Source organism: Geospiza fortis, unplaced genomic scaffold, assembly GCF_000277835.1.
Source record: "Geospiza fortis unplaced genomic scaffold, GeoFor_1.0 scaffold112, whole genome shotgun sequence".
NCBI classification, from domain to species: Eukaryota; Metazoa; Chordata; class Aves; order Passeriformes; family Thraupidae; genus Geospiza; species Geospiza fortis.
In genome coordinates, this window is record NW_005054298.1 from 2,207,196 (window position 1) to 2,218,583 (window position 11,388).

Genomic DNA, 11,388 nt, shown 5'->3' on the forward strand with positions numbered 1-11,388 from the left:
TTTGACATGCATTTTAAGGGTTTTAACAAAATAAAATAAAATAAAATAAAATAAAATAAAATATAAAATAATTGCCACTATGTAGGTTGTGAAACCATTGCTGCTTGCTGGGATGAAAGGCACCATATGTGAAACATGTTGCTGATTTCTTATCTCCAGAAAAAAAATGTTATTAAAGTGCAGAGGGACAGAATGATTTTTTTCTGCTGTAGGGGCAGTGTTTCATGGGTTTAGGGGATGAGGGTGGGTCCCACTCCCTCCCTATATGCAACCTAAATGAGCGCTGCTGAACTAAAATGTCAGAATTTAGTTATAAAGGGTTTTTAAAATTATTTTTATATATTTTTATAAAAGGAAAAAAAATTATAAAAGGAAAGTTTTTTATAAAAGGAATAAAAAAAAAAAAGCCATAGAACATGACTTTTTGCAGGCGTTCACCCTCAGCTGAATCACACATACATCTCCCTCCTCCAGTGTACAGCCTATGGAGTTGTGAGGGAAATATTATTTCTCAAACAGTGAAATGTGCATCCTGGCCACATCTCCCCTATGATAATAATATTAAAAGCCTCACCGACCAGCAAAATTCATCCCCTCCTTTCCTTTCCTGGAGGGCAGAGGGAGCAAAATTCTCAGTGAATATTTATTGTGGGCACAGTGAGCTGGGGGACAAGAGGACCCTTCCTCCCACGGCTCCAGAGCATCCAGCACCCAAGGAACCCCACCCTGGGTGAAGTGAGGGACCCCCAGCCATGTCCCCCAGGGACACAGTCCTTCCCCTGCTCATAGGATGCTCAGGACACTGCTTGCTTGGAGCAAATGCTGCCTGATCCCCAGTGTGGGTGTCCAACACGAGATCTCCGAGCATCTCGCCCAGAGGATGATCTGACAGGGCTTTCCCAGCAAAAATGGCTCCGTGTGATTCTCCATCTTCCCTCCCCTGCCCTCCTGCCTCCAGTGCAGGACCCCCAATGAGTTAAAAGTGTAAAAGTTGCTCGGCAAGAAGTCAGCTAATAAATGATATCGAAATCCCAGTCCCAGATTTTCTGTTTCCAACATGCTGCGCAACTAACACTGTGACACTTTGGCAAGATGATGGAGAAAAATCCTGTGCCAGCTGACTGATGAGCACCCATCTTTTTTAATTAATTGGGTTGAAAAATGTCTTGTGTCAGTTTGAATGTAGGGGCTCTTTGGGCTGCGTTTTTCTGGATACTTATATAGATACATCTAACTGCAGATTTGAGAGCCCAGCGTGAGGCCTCATAAATGATAAAAATATGTATATATTAGAATTATACACACACACACACATGCACATATTGGATAAATTGATACTTAAACATATATGTGTGTATATAATGTTCTGTTCTCTGTTCTGAGAGATATTTATAAATAGATTTTATATATATCTATCGCTATTATTCACAGCTCTATGTGCATGTGTATTGCAAAATCTGTTTGGCTTTTATTTCCTTATATGCTTTTTACTTTTTAGCAGAGTAATATATCTGATTTCTCTTTAAATTAAATGAATTTATTTGTCTGCCTTCCCTTAATGGAATCAGTTTTGATATACTCTTTGTTCATGCTGTTACAGGCTTCAGTCTAAGGGCTCTTTGTATTAACTTTTTAAAGTTACATTACAAAGAGGTTTTAAGATTTCCCAACAGGCTTTTATTTAACCAGGGCTTTTGATCTCAAACCTGCTGGGGCCTAGTGAAATCCTTACCAATTCTCCAGTAACTCCTCACTATTGGAATTTGAAAAGACCCACCTGAAGGATTTAACTCGCTGTATGGCTTCAGCCATCCTTTAGATGCTTCTATTCATGCAGACAGCGAGGGGGTCGAGGGCACCCTTTGTGATCCTCCAAGTAGCCTAAGGTGCCCTTTGCATAAGTTGTACTCCTGAGGAAATAAAAATCAGGAGGACACAAACCTATATACCTTATTTCCTGCTATCTTTACTTAAAGGAGGAGCACAGGGGGTCTGCTTAACATCCTTTGCTACCTAAATACCTTTTGGACATGGGAACTCAATAAAGGAACTTTCATTGCATCCATTACCCTACTGTGGTGCATAGCAAATTAGATTTAAAAGGGTACTTTTTCCCTTACAGCTATTTCTATCATTTTCTTTAAAATTTCAATTTAGTGTCTAGTGACAGAATATTCTGTAATGTACATTAGAACTATATAACACCAATTATGCTAACTGTGAACATTATTTCAAAAGAATTAGTTATATTAAGTTATAGATAAACCGTTGGGAAAAAAAAGGTCAGGTTAGGGGAAAAAAAAAAGGAGCGATGTGATAATGTTTTAAAGGAGCAACATGAAGTGAATGCTCTTTTCATTTTTTAATCCTTTCATTTTGCATAACCCACACTGAATTTTTGCAACTGGCTTGGTCTTGGTTGTTTAGGCAGGGGGGTGGCGTGTCACTGTGTTAGTTTACAGCTACAAATCGTGGTGTAAAACCTACAGCTGGGTCCTGTGGTTGTGGAGAAACATCATTTCCTCCGTTTGGGGGGAAATGGAATTGCAGAAATCCATGAAAAGTCTTTTGGCAGACACTGGTGACCAGTACAGAGGAAAAAAAAAAGAAAAAAGGAGAAAATGCTGGCAGACCAAGCTTGAAAGAATATAACTAAGCACATTCTTGTCACAGTTTTGGTTGTCTGTTTTCTTTCTCATAACCGTACCACACATGATATGTCTGTTACCTGCATTTTGTGTTAGCTTTCTCAGATTAATTCCTTTTTCTATTTCAGCCCTGTGTTAAAATAAAACCACTCCACAGAGTGCAAGAGAATGTAAATGGACCTTATGTTTTCATGACTCTTATTTTCATTTGTCTATTTCCTATTGGTTTGTGGGTTGGAGGAGTTTTGAGTTTCAAGACGTTATGTGTTTCTGCTCCCTCTTTGTGTGTAGTTGATCTGGATGTGCATTGCATTGGAGATGTTTTTGTGTGGATGAGTAAAATAAAAATTCTCCATTTTAATTCTTATTTTTTCCCTGCCTTAGTGTTGGTTCAAGACTTTTGCTGGAACCGTGTGTGGTTTGGTTATTCCAATTTGTAGGGATTCCTGGCAAATCATTTGTGCTTGTTTGACGTCCTGTGGGATCAAGCTGCCATGAATTTTGAATGTTCTAAAAACTGTGTAGTTTACTTCAGCTAAAACCGCCTTCCACTTGAAAACATAAATCAGCACAGTTGAAATCTAGTCAAGGTCTTTTTTTTTCTTTTTTTTTTTTTTTAATACTTGGGATTTGCCTCAGCTCCAGCTTGAGCTGAAGCATCTCTGTGCTGGTCCCTTGCATCCAGAAGAAAAGCTGGATGACATTGCCATGAGTCAAGTGCCAAATTGCTAAGCAGAGAACAGTCCTGACTGTCCATCACAAGTGATGGGTTCTTGGGCAGACCCTGAAATGTGCCCAGCCTAGGATTGCACCTTCTGCAGGCTCACTCAGGGTGGTTTTCCTGTTTTGGGGCCTTCTCACCCTGGTCTGGAGTTCAATGACTTCACAAAACCCATCAGGCTCCAAGTCAATGAGGGAATCACGGAGTCATTTAGGTTGGAAAAGACCTCCAAGATCACCAAGTCCAATTTAGACTTTTTTTCAGGACTCTTTTAACTTTCAGCTGCAGCTCCAAGTGGAGTTACAGTAGGAGCTTTCACTTTTTCTCCAGCAGCGAAGTGAAATTGGAAGCAGATGTGAACGCTGGCATTGTCTCTGGGGGACAGATGATGTTATTTCACCAGCTTGACATCTGTTGAGACTTGATTAAACCCAAAGTGTGCTGGGCTGGTCCTGTTCTCTAGATCCTCTGAAAAGGGATTTGTCCCACCAAGTGTATTTGAGGATTCAAGCTTCCCTTACAAACCTGGAAGCCTCTGAGCTGGGGCTTCAAACTGGACACTTTTTATGTTCAGGAGATGCAAACCACAGTGGAAAGGTTTATATCTTTGTGGCACGGATGTGAGGCTTTAATATGAGTCCATCTTTATAGAATAGTGGGAAAGAAAGGCAAATTGAGAGGGGAAGAAGGAGCTTTTGATTGGCAAGGCCTGGTGATACTTCTGGATGCGTGTCAGGGCACAGGACAATGCGCCGATCCAAGACCTTTATTCTTAAAAACTTCCTGACAACTGTGCTGGGCAATGTCATCCTTGCCCACCCCAGAAATGGGGAGGCTGTGTTCCTGAGGCACATCTTTTCCACCGTGCTGTACCCATCACTGTGTGTCTTGGAGGGGTATAGAAAGCCCTAATTTCCATGTGGATGGTGAGGGATGCCTTTGTGGAGGAAGCAGCCCTGGATGCTGCCTGGATGCCTGAATAGCCCCCAAGAAACCAAAGCATCCCAAGTTTTGTTCCACCAGCTCCCCCTGTGACCTTTGGTAAGCAACTTAACCTGTTGTCCTCAGGATCCCCAGTAAAATGGGAGACCTTAATACTTATCTGGTGGGATAACAGTGCTTAATACTTACCTAATTGGATGACAATACTTACCTACCTACCTCACAGGGGTGTTGTGAGGATTAATTAGCTAATGTTTGTAAAGTGCTTTGGGGATGGAAAGCGGTATATAGTAGTGCTAAGCACTGTTACTCCGTGTCAGCACCCAGACCTTAAAATGGCTAAGGCTGCAATAAGAGTTTTTATGTGTTTTTAAATAAGCCAATTCTGCAAGGCATCCGGATGCTGGGATTATTTTTAGGCAGAGATTTCTAAGAAAGTTGGGAAACAGAAGGGTATAATTATATGACCTGGAACCTTTTGTTGTTTCTTTTAGTTGACCAGCTAAACAATCTTAGGTGTTGTTTGATGAATTGTAAAAACTGCATGTTGGAGTTTAAGACATATCAGTGTTTACTCTTGCTGATCAAACAATATTCGTTGAAATAAATATCTTTGCTACAATTTGGACAAACAAATATATTAAATAGACCAGAGGAAGTATTTATTCCTGTGTTGTTTCTTTCTGTGAGCAGCTTTATTTATCAGTGTAATTCTGCTCTTGTTCCCATTAGGGTAACTGAAAGGTAACACCACTGCAGTAAATGGAATTACACCAGATACAAAAGCATTATGTGAGGGCAAAATTATATTTATATGTGGTCTGAAATGCAACTTGATTCTTGGTTTTAAAGAAAAATCAAACCAAACATTCCTAGAAATATGTATAAATGCAACTTTAACAGAAATTGTCAAACTCTTTGTTGACTCCTGCTTGTTTCATGGCAACTCCTAAACAGATTTTGCAAAAGGAAGGTCTGGTATAGCATAGACCATATTTTCCCTTTTGTGGGAGGAAACTTTGCAGGATTTTTGCTTTTAAATATTTTATTTGGTTCCTAATGTGGGCTCTCGATCCAAGAAAGCAACTTTATAGTTATCAAAGCACCCATTTGTATATTTTTTTGTTAGAGCATTTCTTCAGATCTTTTCCTCCCAAGTGTTAAAGAGAATTCCCGCAAATTCCTAAAATCTGTTAAAATACAGAACAGAGTGCTCACATTGGTATGTTGTATCTTGGCTGTCCCTGGTAGAGAGCCTGTGCATTTTCATCCTGGGTATGCAGGAGAAATTTGATCTGCTGCTGGGCTAAGCACCAGGGTTTGGTTGGCTCTAGGACCAATTCTTACATTTCTGAATCGGGCAAACGTGGGAATGGATAACGCTTGAAACAAAGCCTACCCCAAAGCCTTTCGTGTGGATATCAGGTTATTTGAAAATGTAATAGAGACCATCCACCATAACCAAGGGTGAGTCAAGGAAAATGGCACCACAGAGCTCAGAGCAGCCTAGAGGAAAGCTCAGCCCAACCCCGAGTGCATTGTTGGTGTCCCAGCTGCCAGAACAACCACGGAGAATTTGGGGGAAGCGGGCCAGGAAGCCAGGTGTGGTTGTTGGGAGGGATATCTCCCAGATAACTGGTGTTTGGCCCTTCAGCTGCCATGAGAGCCCACAGGTGCTGAATCCAGCTTTGGAGCACAGGAGGAGGTGAAGGGAAGGATGGCTGATGCTGTCACCCTCTAGCTCATCAAGCTAATGCTTATATAATGTATGCATGTGAATAAAGTAGCTATGGAGCACTCTGCACTTGGTGTTCCTGGGGAGGATCTGAGGGGATGAGGGGACTTTGGGGAGAATTATTTGTATCCAGGCAGCAGAATTTGCAGACTTGGAAGGTGGGAAATTTGGTTGAAGTACAGGACTTTGCTAACCCCTCGGTGCCCATCGTTAGCATTTCCCAGAACAGGAGCTCTTGCCAAAATGGAGACAATTGCCATAGCCGGTGCCTGGAGCTAAGAAGGTGAAATGCAGACAGGGAGAGAAAAGGTGGGGAAAGAGGGGGTTGCAATGGGGCATCAAACAATGGGGAAAAAAAGTAAAAATCTGAAATTCTGTCTCTGCTTTCAGCGACCTTGGGCAAACTGTACAAGCGCAGCGTAAAATGGGATAAAAGCCCATTTCTACTGCACTTTAGGAATTATTAGAGACAGTGCAGTGCCCAGGTGCCACCATGATGGAGGCAGACACAGACAGGCAGAGCAGCTCCCAGTGGGCTATGCTCTGCATCATGTGGTGGGGCAGCACTTCTGCTATCTCTTTAGCCTCAGGAGGCCTAAAGATGTAGCAGTGGATAGTTTTGTATATCTGGATTTAATCTTCTCTCTCCTGCCTTACCCAAACCAACTCCATCTGATGGTGCAGTACATATTTCCAGCATACTCATCAGTCTGGTAGCACTCCTTTGAGAAAGAGATGTTCTGAGGGGAAAGCACAGCCCAAAGTCCACCTTCCTGAGCAGACTGTGCTTGCTGCACCAGCAATGAGTGACATGTAAATCAGCCAGTAACACCTGAAATTGTTTCAGTGAAGTCTACCAGAACTTGTATTCCAAAGGTTTCTTTCCTGCTCTAATAACTGCTTAATAAATAACAATTTCTATTTAAAAAAATGTAATGTTCAAACAAATAAGACAGTGTTACTGAACAGGAGAGCTCCAAGGGGACACACGATACCTGATCACTGAGGCTGCCCCTGGCAGTCAAAGAATCACAGAATCATAAAATCATAGAAAGGTTTGGCTTGGAAGGGACCTTAGAGATCATCTGGTTCCAACACCCCCAGGCACATCTGGGACTGTGATTCTTTCTATATTAAAAAAGCTCAGTGGTCCCTTCCTCACCTTTGGCCAAGGATTTACGCTCCTCGCTGGGAGCAGCGCTGATGTTCCATGGTGCATCCTGGGGAGCCAAACTGGCCAAACTCCCAGCCAAACCTGGGAAATTAATCTCCAAATGGTCCCTGGAGGTGTTAGCCCTAGCCTAGAGAAAGGATGTAGGGTGTGGGATAAGGAATATTGGGAAAGGTGGAGGCATAGCAGCCTCAGAGGGGTGCGGATAACACATCGAGAAAACACCCGAAGAAAATACTTTACTGCTTTTAATCATAGCTGGTGCTGTAGGTGGTCAGATACAAAAGATTAAAAAAGAGGACAAGAAAGGGCTGTCTTAAACTAAGCATTTATTCAGAGATGGCCTAAATTAAGCAAAGGACAGGATGTGCAGGATGCTGAAGTCTGTGGCAGACCGGAACCCTCTTGTTTCTGCCTCAGCCTCATCTTCATCGCTGCAATGAAAAGTATTTGTGCTCTGCTCAGCGTGTGTGGATTTCTGCAGCCCTCAATGGGATTGCAGGGAGAATCAAAGTGAAGAGTCCTCTTTAGGTCCTCAAGAAATAGAGCTTTCTGCTGGTTAACCATTACTTTGCATTTTCCCTTCCTTACAAAACGACTGAGGTTAAACATTAAGCGCCTGCAGTGAAGGACACCTGTATTTGCTGGTCCCATTATGCAGCTCTACTGAAAAGGCTTTACAGCTGTCTAAATTAGCATAATTAAATCCACATCAATTAAAAAACCTCCATCATCTCTTTCCCCTTCAGATGCAGATAGTCGCATTTGTCTAAGGTGCTAAGTGACAAAGGAACTTTTTAACAGTGGAAGCCCGAGCTGAAAGGAAGAGTAATACGGGTTGTATATTGGCCCAAGGTTCACCTTAACACCAGTGGAAGTGATTAGTGGGTGCTGCTCTGCCTAAAGAGGTAGAGCTGCCTTTTGCATGACAATGATGCCAGGACCCAGAGCCAGGCATTAGAGATGTGCATTTTACAACAGGCTTGGCTTCTATTGCTCCTTTATACCCCATTAATGGGGGGAAACAAAGCCTGGCATGATTTGGCCAATTTCCCCCACCCTACTTTCTTCCCTTTTTTGTTTTTTTGGGGGCTTTTTTCTTTTTTCGGTTGGTTGTTTTGTTTTAGGGTTTTGTGTTGTTGTGTGTGGGGAAGCCCCAGTGACCCCAGGATAGCAGCAAGGCTGCGCTGTGTGATGCGAGCGAAGAGAATTCCTCCAGATGAAAACTGACATGGGGTTCAGGGGTTAATTTCTGGAACAGGCACATTTGCATACAAATGAAAAATGATGGAATTTCTGTTCTCCTAAATTTTCAATGTCATCAGCATCAAACAGCAGTCAGTGCTCCCTTGCTGTTTGAAGAATATTCATTACTTCAGAAGAAGGGGCACCTTGTTTGGTATTAATCTCCTCTTCAGGTCAATGACTTAATTTGCTAAACTCCATCTGAAGTGCCACTCACTTTTAGATTTCTCTGCTATTCTTTGTTATTTTTCATAACATGTTCTTAATACTTTTTTTTATTTGTAAGGGGATACGCATCCCCAGCAAATGCAAGCAGGAGGAAGGACTGCCTTTATTTATTTATTTAGTTTCACCCAGAGAACTCAGCACCCCTCTGGATCATTTGTAACACGTTTTGGTGTCTGCTTGCCTTAAAATTCATGGGGGTTTTAGCAGAAAGAAAATAACTTTGTAGACTCAAATGAGAAAACAAACATTTTTTCGTTCAAAACTGACATTTAAATGGACATCTGGTGCCTTGTGCAGCAAGGTTATGGGGTGTCATGCCTCTAACAAAAGGTAACAAGCAGCTAAGTGATTAATCCCGCAAAGAAAATCACAATATTCTTTTAGTTCCTGCCTCTGGAACTTCTCATCTGAAACCACAGTGGCTGAAGATGTACTCGAGGAAACTTTTGTGCTAGCTCTGATTTCCCTATTGTTCTCTCCATGTCTGCCAGGGGCCTGAGGAAGGATCCCATTTCCCTCCATTTTTGCCCTTCATGGTTATAATTCTTGTCCCTGAATAGGATTATTCAGGGGATCTTCAGATCTCCAGAGCTTGGGGGTGTCTCTGGGGAATTGGCCCAGGGCTCTCAGGTGGCCATTCCCACCCTGTGGCCTGGGTGCTCCTGGCTGAGGGTCCCAGGGGAGGGTGGCTGTCCCTGTGGGATGAGAGCCATCCAACTCATGTGCAAGGGCTTAAAAAAACCCTCAAAGTCAGGATTTGCCCTAAAACCTTTTGGTTTTATTTGTCCAGATCTTTCTGAACTTTCCAGTCAGGCTTATTCTTGATTCTCAAAATAATGGGGGTTTTTGTTTGTTTGTTTTTTAATTATTAATCAGATCTGATTTTTTTGGCATGAGCACTTATGGAAATGAAGCAATTGCACTGTCTGTTCTTCTGTCTGTCGCCCCTACTAACTTTTGAACCTCTTTGCCAATATCTCTCCAGTTTGTTAACAGGCTACAGAGCTCAAAGGTGTGAAGTGCTTTCCAGTTTTATTTTTTTTCCTTTCATATCTAACTCTGAAATGGTAACATTTACTGTTGGAAATAGTACAAATAGCTAAGCTTTCCTTTTTTGTTTTTTTTTTTTTTTTTTTTTTTTTTTTTTTTTTTTTTTTTTTTTTTTTTGTTTTTTTTTTTTTTTTTGTTTGTTTTTTTCTTTTTTCTATTTTTTTTTCATGACTTGCAAAGGGGAAAAGAGGTGATCTGAGGATTAATTCCCTGTGTGTTTCTATGAAGGCTGTTAGCAATTAACCAACTTGCTCCGGATGCCTCCAAGTCCAGCTGGGTGAGGTTCAAGATCCTTGGCAAAAAAAATATCAAACAACAAACTATGTACACATAGTATATACAAACAACTTACATGCAATTGCCTTTTGCTGCCTTCTCTTCATGTAACCTTTCTTTAAACTGAGAATTTTGTGGTTTTTCCATATTTATGGAGCGTGTCACTCATCGGGGCTGTAGTCCTGGGAAGGACCTTGAGCACTTGAAAAATAAAAATAAACAGGGGCTGATGGGGGGGAGTTGCATTCCTACCTGGAGCATTAAGTTAAGAGTGTCTAAGGGCCTTGATCCTCAGCCCCAGCCAAGCTGGATTTAGCATAGGTCATATTAAGGTGGGGCAAAGGGGGCTTTGTGTCATTTTTAGATCCCCTTATCCCAGGCTGTGGAGCCCTGGTGTGATGGATGTGCTGGGAGGTTGGCATGGCAGAAGGGCTGGTGCAGCTGGCCCAGCGCCATCCAGAGATCCTCTCCACCAAGGGCAACTCGGGGGTGATGGGATAAGCCAGCTTTGCAAAGGCAGCTGCTCTGGGAGCCCGGATCTGCCTCGTTATCCACAGAGAACGTCCTCGGCACACAGAACTTTCTCTGTGGGAAGGCTGGGGTGTGGGAATGGATCCTGCGCTGACACGTCTGTGATGAGCGGGGAGATGCTTCCCTCCAGTGCAGCTTGTTGCTGTCGGAAGAACAAATCAAGGAATTGTCAGATAAAGCCGAGAGAATCAGTAAAAATCAGTGACAACCAAAATTCAGGGCCAAAGACTTAAAACTGCCCCTGTCTTGTGCTGTGAAATCCTTCTGCCGTGTGGGGGCTGGATTCCTCCCGATTCCCTTACGTGACAAAATACAGGCGGAAAAGTGACTCTTGCGAATGCCTTTGTGGTGGAAGGCTCGGGATTCTATCTGAGGAGCTGATTCTTAGTCACATCTGTGTGTCTTGTTGTATGAATATTGATAATGAAGTCAGAAAGAGAGACTTGTCATCCTTAGTGCAGCAGACTCTGGCACTTGCCTGCTCAGGAGGAGGCGGCTCTGCTGCTTCGCTGCTGTCAGTGATGTCGGTTTGTTGAAATAATATGTCTCTGCCAGCTGAGAATCTGGCCTTGAAATGAGAAAAGTTGAGATTCCCATTGTTGAATTAGTTTGGCCACATTAAAAATACGTTGCTCTAGAAATGTGTATATGAATATGCTAATGTTTATTTTGCTAAATGTGCTTGCCAGGATGTGCCATGTGGCTGAGTTAGTGTTACTTTAAGAATCCTAATTTTTTGCCTTTTCAGACTTTGGATCTTTTAAACTTGTAAACACAGCATTTTGTTGGCAAAAGCCTCTATGATTTTATGCATACAGCTGACTTTTATCTTCACTTTTTA